This window comes from Acipenser ruthenus, chromosome 2 (genome assembly GCF_902713425.1).
Source record: "Acipenser ruthenus chromosome 2, fAciRut3.2 maternal haplotype, whole genome shotgun sequence".
NCBI classification, from domain to species: Eukaryota; Metazoa; Chordata; class Actinopteri; order Acipenseriformes; family Acipenseridae; genus Acipenser; species Acipenser ruthenus.
Genome location: NC_081190.1, coordinates 50,960,113 through 50,981,061, shown reverse-complemented (window position 1 = coordinate 50,981,061; position 20,949 = coordinate 50,960,113). Strand labels below are relative to the sequence as shown.

The 20,949-nt window shown below is 39.7% G+C and overlaps 1 protein-coding gene across 2 annotated transcripts in view; it reads left to right on the top strand.

Annotated features, from left to right (window-relative positions):
- Window positions 1–20,949, top strand: part of LOC117409029 (glutamate receptor ionotropic, delta-2) — a 612,251-nt gene that overhangs the window by 570,039 nt on the left and 21,263 nt on the right. The window lies entirely within an intron of this gene.

Here is a 20,949-nt window from a genome sequence, read left to right as displayed (position 1 = left end):
TTAGTTCCAAATTATTATAAACTTTCTACTAATACACTTCATATTGTTCTACCTTACAGTAAAATTTAATTCAATTCTAACTGTCTTTACACTATTTGCTATTTTTATAGAGTTTGCTCTCCTTTGCTCCACTGGTTCGGAATGCCAAAGAGGCTTTATGTTTATTTTAGAGATCCTACCTCTTGATAAGAGGTATGCTAGCATGATTTTCCAGTAAGGAACCTTCTACACAGATTCCATCCAATTCCACTAATAACATTGTTACTGGTTACAAAGAATATTTTAAACAACAATACAGTGGATTAATAACAAGGTACATCACAGTATATTGTAAACTAACACAAAGAATATAGCATAATACATTTATAAGTAGGGTACTTCAACATCTTAGATTCTCCCATTGATGTCAAGCAAGTCAGCCCTGCTCCAGCAGGATTCAGTTTCTCTCTCTGGTTCAGCTCTGAGTGGTTCTGTGAAGAACACGACAGGATACGGTTGCCATCTTTTCACATCACAGGTATGAGGGACAATAGCCTCCACTTGATACCTGCAAAATATCTGGATACGTCTAGCAGGAATACCTTCATCGCATTCCAGTTTACCCAAATGTGCCCATCCTACAGTATGATCAGTTTCTGCTCTCAGTGAGTTTGTCAAAGCCACCTTTAAAAGCTTGATACCTGCAAAAACTTAAATTTTGTTAGCAGGGCTTCCATCTCTACATTCCCATTCCCATCATCAGTGGGAAGACTTCAAATAAAGTAAACTGTTTCTCCCATCTCAGCTGTGGATCTCTCCAGCTCCTTCAGAGTTACCATTGGCCTCTTGATTGCTTCTCTGACTAATGCCCTCCTTACCTGGTCACTGAGTTTTGGTGGACAGCCTTCTCTAGGCAGAGTCGCGGTTATGCCATATTCTTTCCATTTTTTAATGATGTATTTAACGGTGCTCCGGGGGATGTTCAAAGTTTGGGATATTTTTTTATAACCCAACCCTGATTGGTGCTTCTCCAGAACCTTATCCCAGACTTGTTTTGATAGCTCCGTGGTCTTCATGATGCTGTTTGTTTAGATATGCTCTTTACCAAACTCTGGGGCCTTCCAGAAACAGGTTTATTTCAATCTGAGATCATGTGACACTTTAATTGCACACAGGTGGACTCCATTCAACTAATTATGTGACTTCTGAAGGCAATTGGTTGCACCAGAGCTTATTTAGGGGTGCCTTCGCAGCATGACCCCAGGCGAAGCAGGATCCCCGGCGACCCCAGGCGAAGCCGGACCCTCGACGACCCCAGGCGAAGCAGGATCCCTGGCGACCCCAGGCGACGGCAGCGGACCCTCGGGAGGAGACGGCAGCGGCAGCGGACCCTCGGGAGGCGACGGCAGCGGCAGCGGACCCTCGGGAGGCGAACTCGGGAGGGGAGCCCCTGGCCAAGGAGGCGGCAGCGGGAGCTCCACTTCTCCCTCGTACCCTGTATCCTGTGGAGAACAAAAGGCAGCCCCAGGCGATGCAGAACAGCCATCCCCTGGCGGCCAAGGTGGCAGGGGCTCCTCCTCTTCTGGCAGCCAAGGCGGCAGGGGCTCCTCCCCTTCAGGCTGCGAAGGCGGCAGGGGCTCCTCCCCTTCAGGCTGCGAAGGTGGCAGGGGCTCCTCCCCTTCAGGCTGCGAAGGCGGCAGGGGCTCCTCCCCTTCAGGCTGCGAAGGCGGCAGGGGCTCCTCCCCTTCAGGCTGCGAAGGCGGCAGGGGCTCCTCCCCTTCAGGCTGCGAAGGCGGCAGGGGCTCCTCCCCTTCAGGCTGCGAAGGCGGCAGGGGCTCCTCCCCTTCATGCTGCGAAGGCGGCAGGGGCTCCTCCCCTTCTGGCAGCGAAGGCGGCTCCTCCCCTTCTGGCAGCGATGGCGGCTCCTCCCCTTCAGGCTGCGAAGGCGGCAGGGGCTCCTCCCCTTCAGGCTGCGAAGGCTGAACCAGCAGGTATGCTCCCTCTGCTGGTGGTGGTGGGAGCGACAAGTCGTCCTCCCATGGTGGCGGAGGTGGAACCAGCAGGAACTCTCCCTCTGCTGGCGGAGGTGGGAGCGACTCACAGTCCTCCCAGGGCGATGTAGGTGGAACCAGCAGGAACTCTCCCTCTGCTGGCGAAGGTGGGAGCGACACACACTCCTCCCATGGAGACGGAGGTGGCACCAGCAGGTATTCTCCCTCTGCTGGCGGAGGTGGGAGCGACTCGCAGTCCTCCCAGGGCGGAGGTGGCACCAGCAGGTATTCTCCCTCTGCTGGCGGAAGTAGGAGCGACACCCAGTCCTCCCAGGGCGGTGGAGGTGGAACTAGCAGGAACTCTCCCTCTGCTGGCGGAGGTGGGAGCGACACACAGTCCTCCCATGGAGACGGAGGTGGCACCAGCAGGTATGCTTCCTCTGCCGGTGGAGGTGGGAGCGACTCATAGTCCTCCCACGGAGGTGGAGGTGTAACCAGCAGGAACTCTCCCTCTGCTGGCAGGTACCTGGGCTGTGGACCTTCGGCCTTCCCCTTCTTGGGCTGTGGACGCACCGACTCCCCCCTCTTGAGCTGTGGACATTCGGGCTCCTCCCTTTTAGGAGGAGCCCGAATGTCCTCCCCCAACAGGCAGGTAAGGTAGACTTGCTGCGGCTGTTGCTGCTGCAGCGGCTGCTGTCTCCTCATCCTCTTTCTTCCTCCCATCTTCCTTCCTCCCATCCTCCTCTTCACTCTCCTTTTCTCCCTCCACACAATTAGAAAAACGAAAAAAAATGAAAAAGCTGCAGTACCCTCTTCTGCCTGCGTCCTGGAGGCGCTGTGATCCCACGCAGGACACCACGTGTGACAGGGATGACGAGTGGTCTGACGTCAGGCAGAAGCAGGAACAAAAACTGACACCAGGGCAAGTACTGCAGTTCAAGTGGCGTTTGCCGTTTTTATTAAGCAAACACAAATAAATAAAATATTTAAACAAAACACTTGCGCTCACAGAGCAAAATAAAAGGGTTAACAAAAACAAATCATGAACACAAAATATATAAACAAAGGTCAGGCTGGGCAAATAGCTGTCACTGATCCTTTTACTTTCGTTTTGTTCCTCTCCTCTCGTTCTCTCCTCTCACTCCTAACACCCACCCCGAGTGCCGAGAGCTGCAGGCTTTTTACATCATGGCCGAGGGGCTTAACCAATTAGTAAATCATCCTATTACCCCTCGGCCACAATCTGCACGGGTTTATTAATTGGACTAAACAAAACAAACCGGCTACACCGTCATTTAACCAAAACAATAACAAAACATACGGCGCTTCGCCGACATAAAAATAAACAAACAAAACAATCTGCACAGGGGCGGAGGGGGAGACCCAGATCTAAAAATAAACAAAACAATGTACAGGGTACCTCGCCCTGTTACAGGTGTCACAGCAAAGGGGGTGAATACTTATGTAATCAAGACGTTTCAGTTTTTTATTTAATTTAGAAAAATATGTAGATTTTTTTCCTCATTTCGACATTATGGACTATTTTGTGTAGATCAGTGACAAAAAATCCTAATTAAATCCATTTTAATTCCAGGTTGTAACACTACAAAATGTGGAAAAGTCCAAGGGGGGGGTGAATACTTCTGCAAGGCACTGTATATATATATATATATATATATATATATATATATATATATATATATATATATAATATGTATATACATACAATCCTACAATATTCCCTTAAAACAATACAAAGTATACTTAACATTATCTCAAGTGTGTCTTCACAATTTGTTTGCAACATTGTCAGTGTCAAGCAGATCAACTCTTCTGTTGTAATAAACTTGTAATATGTTCTTTCAACAGTTTAACTTTAAATGATTTTATAACATGTATTTCTAATTCAGCTACTTCAGTATAGCAGTCTCTTTTATAAATTGCAATTCTATTTTACTTCATTGATATACACAGAAGGCAAGACGTTAATTTTAATTAGGCACCTGCTTGGCAGCAAATGCAACCTTGAATGTTAAAACTGCTCATACATTTACTTAATGTTAATATATTAGTTGTCTTATTTATTCAAATACTTTTGTTTTTTCTTACTATAATCAAACCACATACCTATCCTAGTTCAATTGCTTCTGGTATATTAACTCTGTTCCATAGAGATTGCCATTCTGCTCTCGAATTAAAAAATATGCCTTTTCCTGATAAGGGAGGTTTGGAACTTTCAGCAGGCCGGCCTGACCTTCAATGCAATAAACTTCTTCACACAGGCCTCTGCTAACAATATTTTCTACTGGTTTTATATTCTTTAAAACACTTTACAGTCATTACAATATTTGTTGCAGTTTCACAAATGTTCAATTTGTAATCCATAGATCGTCCTGCTTCTAGTATCGGTGACAGTCTTGGGTCAATTTCTGCTCTCAGTGAGTCTGTCAAAGCCACCATGGGTGACAGTCTTTAAAAGCCTGATACCTGCAAAAACTTAAATCTTATTAGCTGGACTCCCAATATACATTCTCATTCCCATCATCAGTGGGAAGACTTCACATAAATTAAGCTGTTTCTGTCAAAGAGCTCATCTCTGCCGCATACACCTTTTACTCAAAAAAAGGTGCTCGCACCTTGTACTAGGGAAGTCAGGTTTTAGGGTCTCTCCGTGACAGCAGGTAGCCACACACTCTACCAGAGGGTTGGCTACATCTTGGGCCCTCTTCATTTGTACTGCGGCTAGCTGGGCTACGCCACATACTATCTCCAGGTTCTATCGCCTTAGATCCTATCGTGATAGATTATTCATTAGGCACTACGGTCCTTGAGGTTTCAAGCTCGCACCGCTAAACTTGGGTTATGCGGTTCTGATGTGTCCCTCATATGCTGCCATTCCTTCTCCCTCCCGACGGCTCTGGTATACATTATCCCATACATAATCTTGTTGGTGGTCGTCTTCGAATTGAAAGGTAACGTTAGGTTATTTACTGTAACCCTAGTTCCCTGAAAGAGAAGACGACCACCAACCAGCAAGGGTCACCCTCATGGGTTCGATGCAAAAGAGAAAATGGCTTACGTGGGTTGACTGTTTAATCCCTCGGTAGGCGGGACTGAGGACGTCACCCCAGGAAGTGGCCTATCGTCAACTCTGATATAAAATGCTCAGTGAATACCTAACTAAGGCAGGCATACCCTATAAATATGTTGGTGGTCGTCTACTCTTTTGAGTCTTTTACATCTTTTTTAATGTAATTTATCATATTTTTCCACCATTAAGAAAATAGTATGACAGTATTGATCATATGCAATGGTCTTGTAATTTTTTTTTACTTGTGCAACTTTGCAGTGGACTTCACAACATATGACATATGAATTGTTTTTCTTTTTAGATAAATGAATTGTCTAATTCCAGTTTAAGTTTGCAAACAAATAATGTATAATTAATGGTAAATGTACCTCTTTTTGACAATAGGAAAACACCCATCAGATCGCAATTGATTGCACCTGTACCAAAATCTGACAGCACACCACTTGTAATCTGACAGCATACCACTTTCTGACATTACACAAGTAAAGTTTTGGTACACATACCACATTCTGACAATGTACCACTTTCTAACATTACACCGAGTCTATAATCCAGATCACGGCTTCTATCAAAGTGAAAAACAACGTCCACAAATTTGAACTTGAAGCTTATCTATAAACTTCAGATACATTCAAACAGTATTCCAATTCCAATTCCAAAAGAAAAGAAGATAGTGATAGACAAGTTGAAAAAGGCAAATAGAATAATCTAGCTAGAAAAAAAAAATCATTTTTTTTTGTATTTTTATTTTGTATTATTTGTGTATTTTTCCTGCGGGATATCAGACAACGGCCATTAGGGAAACTGTTCTCTGAACATCTACCACTAGCTGAATGAAAATTGATTTGAATTTGTTTCATGGACTCAGACTAGGACTCGAGACTAGAAGTCAAGGACTCGTGACTCAGACTCGGACTCGAATGATAGTGACACCCTGATGACTCGTGACTCGGACTCAGACTCAACACTCAGGACTCGGACTTGAGGTTTGAGGACTCGACTACAAGTCTGCTATACACTGACAGAGAATGATTAAACTACTATATGGCATAGAGTTTAAACGTTCATAAAAATGTACCAAAATGCACATTCATTATTAGCCTTTGTGTTAACAATCAGCATCGTAACCAGAGCTGGCATTCTACTGAGGTCAAACTTAGGTTTCAAGCTATAGCTGGCAGTATTTATGTGACCGCTTGGTATTTACTATTCAACCTCCAAATCTATGGCAAACCAACAGAAAAAATTAAGGAGTCTTTTGTATTTTATCAGAATTTTTACATGAGCATCAGCACTGATGCAAAAAAACAACCGAGGACACGACTTCTTGTCCTCATAGCTAGTTACAGCCATGTTAACAATAGTATAGTATTTGATGGATGGGACGTTTCATGAACGCATGAACAGAAAAGCTTGTGCGACCTCTGATGTATGTATTAGAGGTTGGCACGGGTATAAAATCCAGAACTGGGTACCGGCCGTGAAAAATACCTGGATACCCGGATCTTTTGGGGGTAATGATTAAAACAAACAAACAAAAAAAATTGCATATACAGTACCTATAGAAAGTCTACACCCCCTTGAACTTTTTCACATTTTGTTGTGACAGTGCCTCAGAGTTTCATACATTTAAATGTTGATTTTGTTCTGCTTATCTACACACCATACTCCACACTGTTAAGGGGAAAAAAGTTTTTATTGAGAAAAATTATATATTAAAAATACAAAACTGAAAGATCGTAATTAGATAAGTCTTCACCCCCCTGAGTTAATACTTAGTGGAAGCACCTTTGGCAGCAATTACAGCTGTGAGTCTTTTGGGATAGGTCTCTACCAACTTTGCACACCTAGATTTGGCAATATTAGACCATTCTTCTTTACAAAATTGTTCAAGCTCTGTCAAGTTCCTTGGGGAGCGTTGATGGACAGCAATCTTCAAGCCACAAATTTTCGATTGGATTTAGGTCGGGGCTCTGACTGGGCCACTCAAGGACATTTACCTTTTTGTTCCTTAGCCACTCCAGTGTAGCTTTGGCTGTGTGCTTTGGGTCGTTGTCATGCTGAAAGGTGAACTTCCATCCCAGTTTCAGCTTTCTTGCAGAGGGCAGCAGGTTTTCCTCAAGGACTTCTCTGTACTTTGCTCCATTCATTTTCCCTTCTATCCTGACAAGTGCCCTAGTCCCTGCCGATGAGAAACATCCTCATAACATGATGCTGCCACCACCATGCTTCACAGTAGGCATGGTGTTCTTTGGGTGATGCGCTGTGTTGGGTTTGCGCCAAACATAATGCTTTGCATTTAGGCCAAAAAGTTCCATTTTAGTTTCGTCAGACCACAAAACTTTTTGCCACATGGCTACAGAATCTCCTGAGTGTTTTTTTGCATACTTCAAACGGGATTCAAGGTGGGCTTTCTTGAGTAATGGCTTCCTTCTTGCCACCCTACCATACAGGCCAGATTTGTGGAGTGCTTGGATATTGTTGTCACATGCACACTTTGACCAGTCTTGGCCATAAAAGCCTGTAGCTCTTGTAAAGCTGCCTCTCTGGTAGTCTCTCTGATTAGTCTCCTTCATGTTTGGTCATCCAGTTTGGAGGGACGGCCTGATCTAGGCAGGGTCTTGGTGGTGCCATACACCTTCCACTTGTTAATAATCATCTTGACCATGCTCCAAGGGATATTCAAGGCCTTTGATATTTTTTTATACCCATCCCGTGATCTGTGCCTTTCAACAACTTTTAACAAGGCGATTGGTTACACCTGATTGCTATTAGAAGGGGGGTGGACACTTATCCAACCAAGCTATTTCAGTTTTTATTTTTAATTAATTTTCTACAAATTTCTAGAATATTTTTTTTCACTTGGAAGTTGTGGGGTAGGATGTGTAGATAAATGGAAAAAAAACTATTTTAATGCATTTTAATTCCAGGCTATAAGGCAACAAAAGGTGAAAATTTTGAAAGGGGGTGTAGACTTTCTATAGGCACTGTATTAGTGTTGTAACACTAGAACGACCAACCAAGGCAGTCATTTTGACCGTTTTTGGAATTTAAATTTAAATTCCGGTGCGTGTGTTTAAGATATGGAGTTGTGCTTTCCTGACTTTTCCTAAATAAATGTACTAATTACGCTGACAAAGAAAGAATCATGTAGCTGCAAAACTTTGCGAGATAAAATACTGTCATTCCTATTCTGACCAGGAGCGGTCAAATTGACAGATACATATAAGTAAGCAATAAGTCTTATTGCTTATATTATTATTATTATTACTATTTGTTTATTTAGCAGACGCCTTTATCCAAGGCGACTTACAGAGACTAGGGTGTGTGAACTATGCATCAGCTGCAGAGTCATTTACAATTACGGCTCACCCAAAAGACGGAGCACAAGGAGGTTAAGTGACTTGCTCAGGGTGAGTCAGTGGCTGAGGTGGGATTTGAACCGGGGACCTCCTGGTTACAAGCCCTTTTCTTTAACCACTGGACCACACAGGAAGCACACTTACTTAATGTGCTACACATTATTTTATTTTTATTTTATTTATTTGCTTATTTATTTTTAAATAAAGGCTACCTATTTGATCTTTTTGGTAAGAATATCTGCGCAATAACTGTAGATAAAGCATTCCATATTAGAAGCCACATGGTTATTATTAATGGATCACAGAGTTATCACTGACAAAAAACCAACAGGATGTTTTCTATCTGATTTACTTCCTGAGAAGAATAGTCGCCGCAGTTATTATTATTGAGGTGTACTTGCTGCTCGCTGTGTTATTGTTTTCTGTAAAACATTGATATCATGTCATTTAAGAAAAGTCTTAATGCAAAGCTTGTTTTAACGTTGTCTTTATTACGCCGGCCAGAGACCCGTGCTTACAACTGTATTGTCCTATTTTCTAATTCTCAAATTAATAAATCAATACTCGGGCAGTAAAAAGAGACCCTGGTAGGATCGGGAAATTTAATACCTGATGGGTACCCAGGTTTTCAGGCACCCATGCTGACCTCTAGTATATATATATATATATATATATATATATATATATATATATATATATATATATATATATATATATATATAATGTTTGTGAGGTCTGTGAAGTGCAGGAACGCCTGGAGTAGGAGGATCTGTATTTCACATCGGTCTAGCAGCCTATGGGCGACAGGCTCGGACCACAGGAACTGATGGTGATTGGTCGTGGACTGGGATGAGGCAGGATTAACTGGTGCTAAAGACCAGTAACAGGGAGGCATAGGTTTTAGAGGCATAGGTTGTGGCCTACAGTAACCTATTAATTGTTAGTTAACCTTTGTCAAATTGTCTTTGATAATTTATTAGTGTAATAAATAAAGATTGAGTTTGGTCCTGAATCGACTGAAGAATCATTCTTATTTTTGTTACTAATATATATATATATATATATATTGTAACATTTTTTTCTGCTGTCTTTCAGGACAATGTCCTTATAGTGTGTAGAAAGCAATAATAAATCCAAGGAAAACAAAACTTAGAAGAAAACACACCAGGGCGTGGCTTTATTTGAAACAAAACAAAATGCACTGCAGGTGCATACAAAAAGAAAAGCCTAAACCCTTTTCTGGGTCTAACTAAACAGTTAAATTGTCCCTCTCTAAACAGGGACAGGCTATTCCTGTTTACCCCGGTTTACACTCACAGGTAACTTATTTAGTTTTCCTCACTTTAGTTTAAATCGGCACCACCAACTACACTCCTGCTCTCAGTAACTCCTCTCTTCATCTCCCCCCCAGCTTCAACCTTACCACTCTTTTAACTCCAAGCCAATTAAACAATTAACCAATTAACCCATATTGGAGAGCATCCTCACACCAGTATCATCCCCAGGGTCTTAATTCCTCCTTATACCCTATCCAATATAATGGCATACCTTTTATAACCCAACATAACAATAAATCTTTTTAAACCCAAGTTTACGGTTTAATCTATCTTACTCAACCTGTAATATCCCCTTTATGTTCCTTTGATAACTCTGATGTTACTTTTATACCTTTTATATTATTGCCACCCCTTGTTTACCCTCCAGTTGGTTTATATTGTATTTTCACACTTTACTACCTTTGTTTGTTTAAACACCTTCTCAAAGAGTTATACAATCATTCACCCAGCTGGAGTGTGCATTCTTTACACCCAGGGCCCCACAGCTGCTCAAGTTTGATCCGGAATGTACACTCCCTCACTCCCTAGTGAAAAAGTCATTCGTGCACAGCCCAAGTTCATAAATCTTTCATATAGGTGCCGACCCAAAAAGTGGTCTCTGTTTAGTCATCAACCATGTTGAGTAAAAGACAAACCAAAGTCCACTTGATTGTTGTTTGCAGAGACTGGGTGGGTCGCACATTCAGGATGGCTCAATTTTCATTTTAGACTTGATGTTGCTTTTTACTCTCTTGAACATCAAGTCTAAAAGGATCCATTACTAAAAGTACTTAGTGTGGGATTTAGTACTCCAACAGGAAAGAAAGTAGATTTCTTCTTAAAATTATCCATGGGATTTTACCATCTTACATATCAGGTCTTGAAAGCTTGTGATTAATTTTTTTTTTAGTTAGTCCAATAAAAGGTATCTTATTCTCTTTGTCTATCAGTAAAATAAATAAATACAAAATGTATTATATATATAGGTCTTCTTCATGGTCGCTTAATATATCTTGGGATACAGTCTAGTATCTCCTTGGTCCAGCAATGGTCTTTTCTTCTTGCTACATGTCCAGCCCACTGCCATTTCAGTTTTTTCGCTCTTATAATAACACTGCATACTTTTGTTTGCTCTCTTATCCATTCCTTCCTTTTCCTGTCTCCTTGTTATTCCCAGCATGCATCTTTCCATACTCCATTGAGTCATTTGTAATTTTTGAGTCATTTTTGCATTGAGGGTCCAGGTTTCACATCCGTAAGTTAGTACTGGCAGCACGCATTAATCAAAGACTTTCCTCCTGAGGCATAAGAGTAGTTTCCCTTTCAGAACCAGGCTTAATCTTACAAAGGCACTCTAGCCCATTTTTGCTATTCTGTTGATTTCGCGCATTTGGTTCTCCGTTGCCGAAACTAACTGTCCTACATATAGTTATTGACTTCACATAGTCCTATACATAGTTATTGACTTCTTCAAGATTGATCCCATTGACTTAAATTGCCTGTGGAGTGGTATATTTATTGAACATAACTTGAGACTTCTTCAGGTTCATTTTCAAACCCGCTTTGATGCTAGCCTCATGTAGTTCTTGTATTCTTGTTTGTAATTCTTCTGGGCATGTTGTAAATACGAGGATGTCACCAGCAAATCGTAGGTGATTCAAGTAGGCTCCATTGATCTTTAGTCCCTTATTTTCCCAATCCAGTGTTTTGAAAATGTCTTTTAGGGTGGCCATGAAGAGCTTTGGGGAAATTGTATCTCCTTGACGAACTCCTTTTTCAATCTTGATTTTGTCGCTGTTTTTATGGAGTCTTACTGCGGATGTTGCATTCTTGTATATGCTGCTGATCAAGTCTGTACATTTTCTCAATTCCTAAAATCGTAACCCAGTGATTCTTAGCACCCTCTGCCTTCATGCCTAACCGACCGCTGCCTTGGTCGGAGGAAATCCAGCCTCTGGGGAAAGAGGGCCATGTTTTTGTCTGTGCTTTCATCATAGGGGTGGGGGTGGGGGTTGGCCATAACTCACTGGCCAGGCGGGTTGGTGAGTGCCCCTTCCACTTTGGCAGAGTGTGTTACTCAAGCTTTCACAGCATGTTTGAACCTGCCAGAGTCAGGAAACCCCGCTGTACTTTGTCTTGAGAACCCGTTGTGACCCTCCTGCCAAATGAATACATGATTATTTGTATAGTAAAACATTAATAAGTACTTGTATTTCAGACTGCCATTTCAATTTCCTATCATTTGTATATTGTATATTGTCTGTGCTAGCTGCAGTATTTCCAGTAGAAGGCACTGACCAGTAATTAAAATACTATTTTCCAAGAGGTTCTGCTTAATGCTTAGTGGTAACTTGATATAAAGCCGTCTTTGAGTTTTTTCCATTGGTTGAGCAAGCTGCTGTTGTGAAAGCATCATAGAGCTAATGTCTAAATCTGTAAACACATGTATTTTCAATAAACCAGCTTAAAACAGTACCCACTGCCTCCAGATATCTCTCAATGTAAAACCAACCTTTTACACTAATATACAGACCCCAATTTCGCACACAATTGTTCAAATACTTGTTTGCTTGTTCTCCGTCACAAAGGCAAATACAGTCTGGCTGATCATCCCGGTAGTGTCAGCGGCTGCCTTTTATAGGGACACAGCCACCTGCTGGTCAGGGATCCGCATCGGGTCTATCTCCAGCTGCCATAACAAAGGAACTTGGTAGGCCGTAGAAAAGTTTAAAAAATACACTGAGAAAAGTAACCGGAGCTTGCTGATGATCCATTGCCTTCTATACGTTCTCGTGCACTGGAAAACAAATGTGTGCTAACATGAGGATCCTTTTTCTCAACCAAAAGTAGAATATGAACTTTGACAGGAAGGCATTTGAATACTTCAAACTGTCATCTGTATAGAAAAATGCCATCCATTTTTTTTTCAGCAAAGTGTACACTGCTCTCAACCCCTCCCCTCCCAGCACATGCTTTGTACGCTTTCAGAAAATATAGATTATTTTGGACAGCCCTAAAGTGTATGCTACCAATCACACATTAATATATATTAGAGTACAATTTACTGTGCATCATTGTGAATATATTCTTTTTTTTAAATATATATTGTTTTATATTTAATTTTGAATCGTACAGTATCCTATCTATAGTACTGAGCTCTGTGTGTGCTTATATATCACTACCTAGTGTTACAACTGTTCATAGTGACAGCAGTGGCAGTTTCTTCAGGACGGTAATCATCAAAGAGAAAGCCATTGTGTCCCTGCAGCTTGGTGGGGAATGTACCTGTGTGCACAGAAGTAGAATCTATTGAAGTAAAATGTCATAAAATAATTATATATTATTGTAAATGGGCTGTTCTTGAAAAATAAATCTGTAACATGTATACTGTAATATACTGTAAAAAAAAAGTAGCTTCTCCCTATAGCAAGTCATTTTCAGTGTTGAGTGTAGGCAAGACACTAGATCAGAGAGCAGGTCATGTACTTCCATATGTGTAATATCACAATTCACTGAAGCTTCACATCAAGTATTAAATTGTAGTACTCCTTTATCAGACATTTTATTTGAGAATGACAGTAGTCAGTACATTTCCTTTGAAAAAAATATGGTTTATGAATATGTGAATATGTATTTTTATTGAGCAGCATCCAGTATAACTGGGCTGAGGCTGACCTGCATCTTTAATTAAACACTGTACAAAAGAGGATAAAGACTTATATTTACTAAACAGACATTTGTTAAGCGTTGATAAACATGTATAGAAAGCTTGTACAAAAAAAATGATGTCAAAACCCCCCTAGCCTTTTACGATTGGCAAGTAGAATCAAAACATTACAGCTTGTCAGATGGTGTTTTTCATTTAACCTTAGAAGTTAAGGCTACAAATGCTGTTTAAAAATACAGGTTTTGATTTTCCAATAGGATAAACAGACACAACAATGGTTCAGCATGGCTAACACAAAAATAAACAATTCATTAGTAACGTCACTTGATGGTTGTGTCATCCCTCACTGTGAGTTACGCACAGAAAACCTAGAATATGTCTATTTTCTGTCTGTCGTACTCACTATCCACTATCAGTTCTATATTTGTTGTTTGTTCTAAATTTTCCAAGGGAGATGTCAGTCTGAATGACAAAATTATGTGTATATACTCTAACCGCCACATACAGTACTATATAAACCACTTGGTGCTTGACTTTGCCCCAAATAAATGTAACTTTACTGTATTTATACATTATTCCTTATCATTATTACATTAATTTAGAGGCAATCCTTTGCTGGAAAAAACAACATCATTTGCCTTTGCTGCAGTTGTCCATTATTTAATCAAAGTCTGTGACCTCTGATGTTATAATTCAATGTGTCAGGCACAGGAATTGGTTGTTTTTATTCTCATCAAGTACTCTATCTGCTGCTGTCAAAACCTAATAACAAATGAAGATGTCTCCCACAGAAGGCCTCTCATAACCATGGAAACTCCATCACTGCCTAATAACCACATCATAAAATGATTTTATGCAGGCAATACAAATATCATTTTCGTTGATAGCGACAGCATACGAGCAAGCATTAGTTTTATCTTTCCCAAATGCCAACTCTGAGAAATAAAGGAAGGAAAGCAATTTACAAGCACAGCAGTGAATTTTAGAAGTTAGTATTTACTATTTAATATCAAGAGCAACAGCAGAATATGTTTGGATGCATTTTGAAACATCAGTGAACTCTGTGGTGAAATTATTGTTGCTGGTGGGCATTTGTTTTCTTTTTTTGGTGATTCATTTTGGTGATATTGCACCACAAGCACGCCTCAAGCCTGGAGGACTTTGGTACTGAGGAAGTTCTGATTTTAAGGCGTCGTTTGAGGTGAATTGTATTGTGTGATGAAGACTCCTGTCCCCTTGTGACCTAACGATTAGAGGTGAAAGGCTTTTTCATTGACCCACCAAGCCAGACCATTTTTGGGCAGACATTTGCCATTTGACTTTTATTGAAATCCTGGTAAGATAGAAGAGGGATGACCACCAGTATTGAAGTGTATTGTCCCATCATTAGTCACTGAACCCGTTTTTGTTTTCAGATGGTTTTGTTTTTGGACATTTGTCATGTCATGGAGGCTATAATGCAAAAACAAAAACAAGAGGCTGGTACTTTTAAACTCCTACCTACAAGTAGTTTGTATTTGCCTTTGCATTTGGTAAAATAACATTTTTTTCTTTTTAACACCAATTGATTTATAGTTTGTTTATGGAGGTCTGAATCCAAAGGATTTTCATGTTACAATTATTATTATAAAAATGAATTTGTGATTAAAATAAAGCACCAAGCATGGATCAATAATGTTTGAGCTACATTATAATTTGAATAAGACCAGCATTCCCTGTGTGCCCACTGTCAGTAATTGCAAGTGATCTTATCTGCTCACATGACCTATTCACAAACATCATATTTCGGTATGCTGTCTACAGGTCTTTTTTAATTCTACAGAAAAAATGCTCACACCAGAGACAAACAAAACAGCCCCATGGGCAATTTAAAGATATGAATAAAACATAGGAAAGCATGTAAAGCACAAGCAAGGAAGGTACATTGCATAGAAGTGGTTAAGTCAAGCTCCAAATCATGTTACATGCCTAGAATATGCTTTGAAAAAAATGGTAAACTGAGAAATGTATCATATTAACCTTTTTTGGGAATATCCTCATATCAGGTAATAACGCCATTCTGATTTGGGAGCTTTGTTGCTGTCAGGACTCACCTGGTTAAAATTATTAAGAACCTCAACATTTTCCCCACCTTGTGAAGATATATTCAGAAGTGCAAATGCAATTGTGATGAAACTTGACTTGAACATTCTTTAGCAAGAATCTGTGGGTTTTATGAAGGAATCTTTCTGTCTGTCAGCTTGTCAAACTTATATTTTCATGTGTGCATATTGTGGATGTTGGTTACGGTTAATTACTTTTTCATATTATTGACATGCATTTTAAAGAGCAGCAAGGGTTTTATATAGCACATAACTGTGGTCTTGATTGCAACTCAAAATTGCTGGTACACTGAGGTCTAAATCAAAAGTACCACTGTTAATTTTCATGTGAAGATTGCCCCTTTGTGGTGAAATATAAATGTTACGGTGCTATTAAAAACCCCAGTGCTGAGCATGTCTATGCCAGACTGTTAACTTGCGGGACTTAATTGCTTGCACTGTGCAGCAGGGTGCTGAGATTGAACCCCGTGCGGCTGTACAGGACTCTGATTGGATGAGGACCGTTATAATCTTATACATTATTAGTGGGCACCGATTGGGCACGCCTCATATAACTTGTAACTTTGCTAATTGCTTGGAGGGAGGGTGTTATAAAACGACAGCGTGTAAGCCATGTGGGGTTGTTGAGGATTCTGAGAGTGGAGAATTGTTTGACCGGTGTGATTTGCTGTGATCTACGTGCCTGCTGCTTGCTTGCAGCTTAATAAAGAACCTTAATTGCATTTCCCTATTTATGTCCTTTTAATATCAACCCTAACTGATGCATTAACAATATTTTTTGCAAAGAATTTCCTTCCTGTTTGAGAATATATAGTTAAAAAAATAAGAAAATATCCTGTATATTGTAATATAGAGCACCATAAGTAAAACTGGCTATATTTGTAAACGTTTGTAACATATGTTTTAATTTTGTCATATATATATATATGATTGGCCCCATCCCTCAAAAAAAATGACAATGGCAATCCAAATAGCAGCAAGTTTCAATGTCCTGTAATTGTGGAGGTGGGAGGTGGGAGGGGGGGGGGGGTGCACATTTACTCCAGATTGCCTGTCGTCTATCTCAGGCATTGATTCACCATGTCAACAAGGTCTGTGCAATAGTGGTAGCCAAGAATATGAAGGATGTCTATTTTTTAAAGTCTTTTTTTTTAATTTTTTTTTTTAAATGTACTCTAGGAGGTAAAAAGCAGGCTACTATAAAGAATGCTGTACAGTGCTAAAAACTTACCGGTATGTATTATACACACATATACACTAATTGTAAGATAAGAAATTGATGTACAAATAAATCAATCATTTTAGAAGCGAAAGATCTTTTCTACAGCTATCCTAGCTCAACTGCAACTATCAGCACTCTATCCTGCAAGTAAACAGGAGCTGCTTGTGGTATCCTATACAGTATATGAAAGATACACTAGATGAACAGTGTCATAAAAATTACTATTGGCTAAACAAATAAATATTTATGGAGGATAAATGATTGTAATTAGAGATACACCGTTTCTACATCTCCCTCAGCTCTCCCGCTACTCTCAACAATGTATTCTTCCACTAATCAAAGGCGATGATTGTTGTATGTGAATACTTTTATTTTTTGTAACCCTTTAAAGGTAGAAAGTGGTGCAAATGCACCCCAAAAATGTACCACGTGCACTTAATAAGGATCACTCCCATTTCCCGAGTCGGACAAAGATGTTCTTGGTATCAAAATAAAGACAAGCGATTAAAGTTTAATTGCATGTAAGTATATCCTGCGATCTTCAAAGTGTTATGAGAGATGTTCATTTTAAACATGCTTGGGTGCATTTGCAGCCCTTGCTGCTGTGAAGGGTTTTAGGAATTTATTGTGACAGAGAGGTGCTTTTGTACAAAAAAAGAGAACAGATTATTTTTCAATATTAGGCTTATGTCTGCTTACTGATTCTGCAAACTAAAACATGCACAATCACACATGTTTTCCTAATGCTTTGGAAATTGATTTATTTATTTTTTAATCTCTGATGAAAAAATACACGACCCATTAAACAACACACACAACTTAAACGACAAACACAGCTGCAGAGTTATTAGTTATTTACAAGCACGTAGCTTGTGTTGTCTTTGTGTGTGTGTGTGTGTCTATACCTGTACCAGTGCTACTAGTACAAAATTAAATCATGCACCTGATCTCAAATAAAAGAACAAGGAAAATGAAAAAAAAGTCTCCTTCAAAAGGATTATATTACTTTGGTTTAACTAAACAAGGACTGGAAGACTGAATTTAAAGACACTGCAGCACAAGGAAAAAAGACAAGGCACAAAGACACATACAACATGGCTGTTTGTAAAGAGAAGATCCCAAAAAACACAAAAAGTCTAAAAACACAAAAACACATTTAAATAAATGATGCAGTAGTCTTTTTTTCTTTGAATATGCACAAACTAGCCTTGAAAAAGTCCAAGTTACCCAATATCAACAACAAAAAAAGATATATACCGTATTACTTCGAATTAACGCTGCCCTCGAATAAACGCCACTCTCAATAAAGAAACGTAAAGGTATTTTTTTTCTACCCCTGCTCAAAAAATAAAGAAAGAAAAACTCTGCCTATGTACATGACACCCCCGAAGAGACTGCAGCCTCAATCCAGCATGTAATACAAACTAATGTACACCCACCTTAGTAAGCAAATGCTATTTTATAGTACAGTCCAGACAGACAACTACTTACAGCACAGCAGTCCTTCATGTCCCTTTTTTTCCAGCAGAGTTCAGTGCCAACACAGCAGGGGATAAAACAAGGGCTGTATGTTTACCTCGTAGTCAGCTTGGATGGTGAAAACTTAACTGAGAGGAACTTAATGCTTTGCCGGTCACTCTAAGCACTATCCGAAAGCTGGCTGAAGATATCTTGTTGTAGACGGTTTAGTTGTTTTGTTTATCAATTGGAATTTTACTCAGTCCTGTACAATTATATATATAAAAAAACTTGCTTACTATCTATAAGAAGATTTAGTTTTGGTTTCTCTTACAGATAAATTACAAACAACCAGGTAAATTACAGTGAGAAAAAAAAAAATAACCGAGTAGGATATATTTTAGTTTTAGCAGAAATCAAACGATAAAATGATATTCAGAGGTAATATTCTTTTTTAAGAAAAACAACAGCATTTCTCTCTTCTTCTTGTTCCGCCCCATAACAACCAATACACACTCCTGATTCGCTGGTACAGTACTCCCCTGACCTCCCAACTCGCACCTAATAGGCTCTCGTTAACTGTCAGTAAATGTACTGTATTCAAGCCCCAAAAACACACAAGCGTGTAGTGCTGCAGATCAGAGCCTCTCATGGCGCCATTTCTAAAATGCCTTAAATCATTTAATAAAATATTGCAGCATTTGTAAAGCGTAGTATTATTAATAAAAGCCGCCCTCATATAATCACTGCCCTTGTTTAAGGGCCGCAGTCATTTTGATCAATTTAAAATAAATGCTGCAGCGCCAAATTGAAGTAATACAGTATATATTTTAGGAAAATTGTTAGGAAATCCCTTTTTCAAAGTGAAAGTGATATATGTCTGAAAAGAGTTTGATTCTGAGCCAAACGTTCCGGCTGCCTGACCTCCTCAGTCCTCACACAACACAGAATAACGCTTAGCTCCACTGTGTTAAATACTGTGTCACTCTGGTCCCTCATACTTCCGCCCTGGATTGGCTCTCTATCTCTAGACTTGAGATTGACAGTCATCACTGCTCTATTGGAGCCAGGAGCTGATTCAGTGCATTTTTTTTTTTTTACATATATATTTTTTCACCGAATAACGAGTAATAGCAAAATTACTTGTGTATTACTCGTACTCAGAAGAAAATGGTCATACTCGTTATGAGTACTTGCTTGTAATCAGACTGGGTCACACCCCTGATATTTAGTGCATTTTACAACATTGACTCCCTAGACATGTACCAACATAATGCAAATTCAAATGTTGTTATTTAAAATATGTAGTTACAGTGACATCCCAGAACATGGATATGTCACTTCTGAGCTGACATGGTATCTAGTGTTGTGTAAGGAATTTTGTAATAGTTTTTGTATTGGAACTAATTATTCTTTTATAATATGTTATTTTCTGTAACAAATAGAAGTCAGAGCTGGGTGTGGTATTTTGGCTGTGGAATGTAGGAGAAGGGGGGCTCTGCTTGCATGGGATTTGGGTGAATCTCAGAGATAACAGATTGAAAAGGAATGTCTTTGTGTAGGATTGGAAAGTACACAGAAAGTATAGGAAGGAGGAGTCATAAATTACATCCTTACAAGGGCGTGTGTTTGGAAGCTACAAAACTAAAGTGAATGCATTGTCCAGTGCTCAGTTCAATCTCACTGAAGTCCGGAGCTTGCAACTCTGTCCATTTAAAATTATTATTTTTCTTAGCTATGTCAATAAACATATATTTGACATCAATAATATTGTTTATCACTTTTATTTTTCTCTACAGTTGGGTTGGGTTTACTTTAGGTAGGTGTCCTAAAGTAAATTCCTATTGCTGCAAAGGCAAATTTAACTCTAAAATAAAACACACAGGGGTAGATGTACTAAGATGGGCCAGTCGCAGCACAAACATACCGCAATTTGTATTTTCGTTACGACTATTCACAAAGTATACAATTTTGTCGAATGTACTATGAGAAAATATGTCAATGACTGAATGAATAAATAGTTGCATATTCTTAGCGATATCTCTAGCATTGCGAGAGTCATGCGACATTGTTCAAATAAATAGCGGGAGTTGAGTTGTGGTTTGCTGCAGCAGAGGGTTCATACATGCAAGGGTGCAAGAATCAAAATAACATTGTTTTTGTTAAATGTAAACGTCACATGTACAGTGCATTCTTTTCCATCTTCATTTTACCTGTTTTAATGTAATATTAAAAACAAAATAAAAGGCAGTTTAATCCCATCAGATTTTATAGTGGGGCCACAACCTTCACCCCAAAAAGCTTTTCATAATCATACAGTAGCCCCTCGCTAAACCAGACATGTTTGTCCAACATAAGGAGGTGTCAGGTTTAAAAAACAATATAATAAAATCGCACACACATACATTTCTAGTGCTCAATGCATTTTAAATGTAAATCATTGCGCTGAAATAACACTAATGTGTTTTGGGTAGGCTCCACATTATAAACATTATGTAAAACTATACATCTGTACAGTAGGCCTATACAGTATAGTACAGGGCAGCAGTGTGGAGCAGTGGTTAGGGCTCTGGACTCTTGACCGGAGGGTCATGGGTTCAATCCCAGCTGGGGGACACTGCTGATGTACCCTTGAGCAAGGTACTTTACCTAGATTGCTCCAGTAAAAACCCAACTGTATAAATGGGTAATTGTATGTAAAAATAATGTGATATCTTGTAACAATTGTAAAGTCGCCCTGGATAAGGGCGTCTGCTAAGAA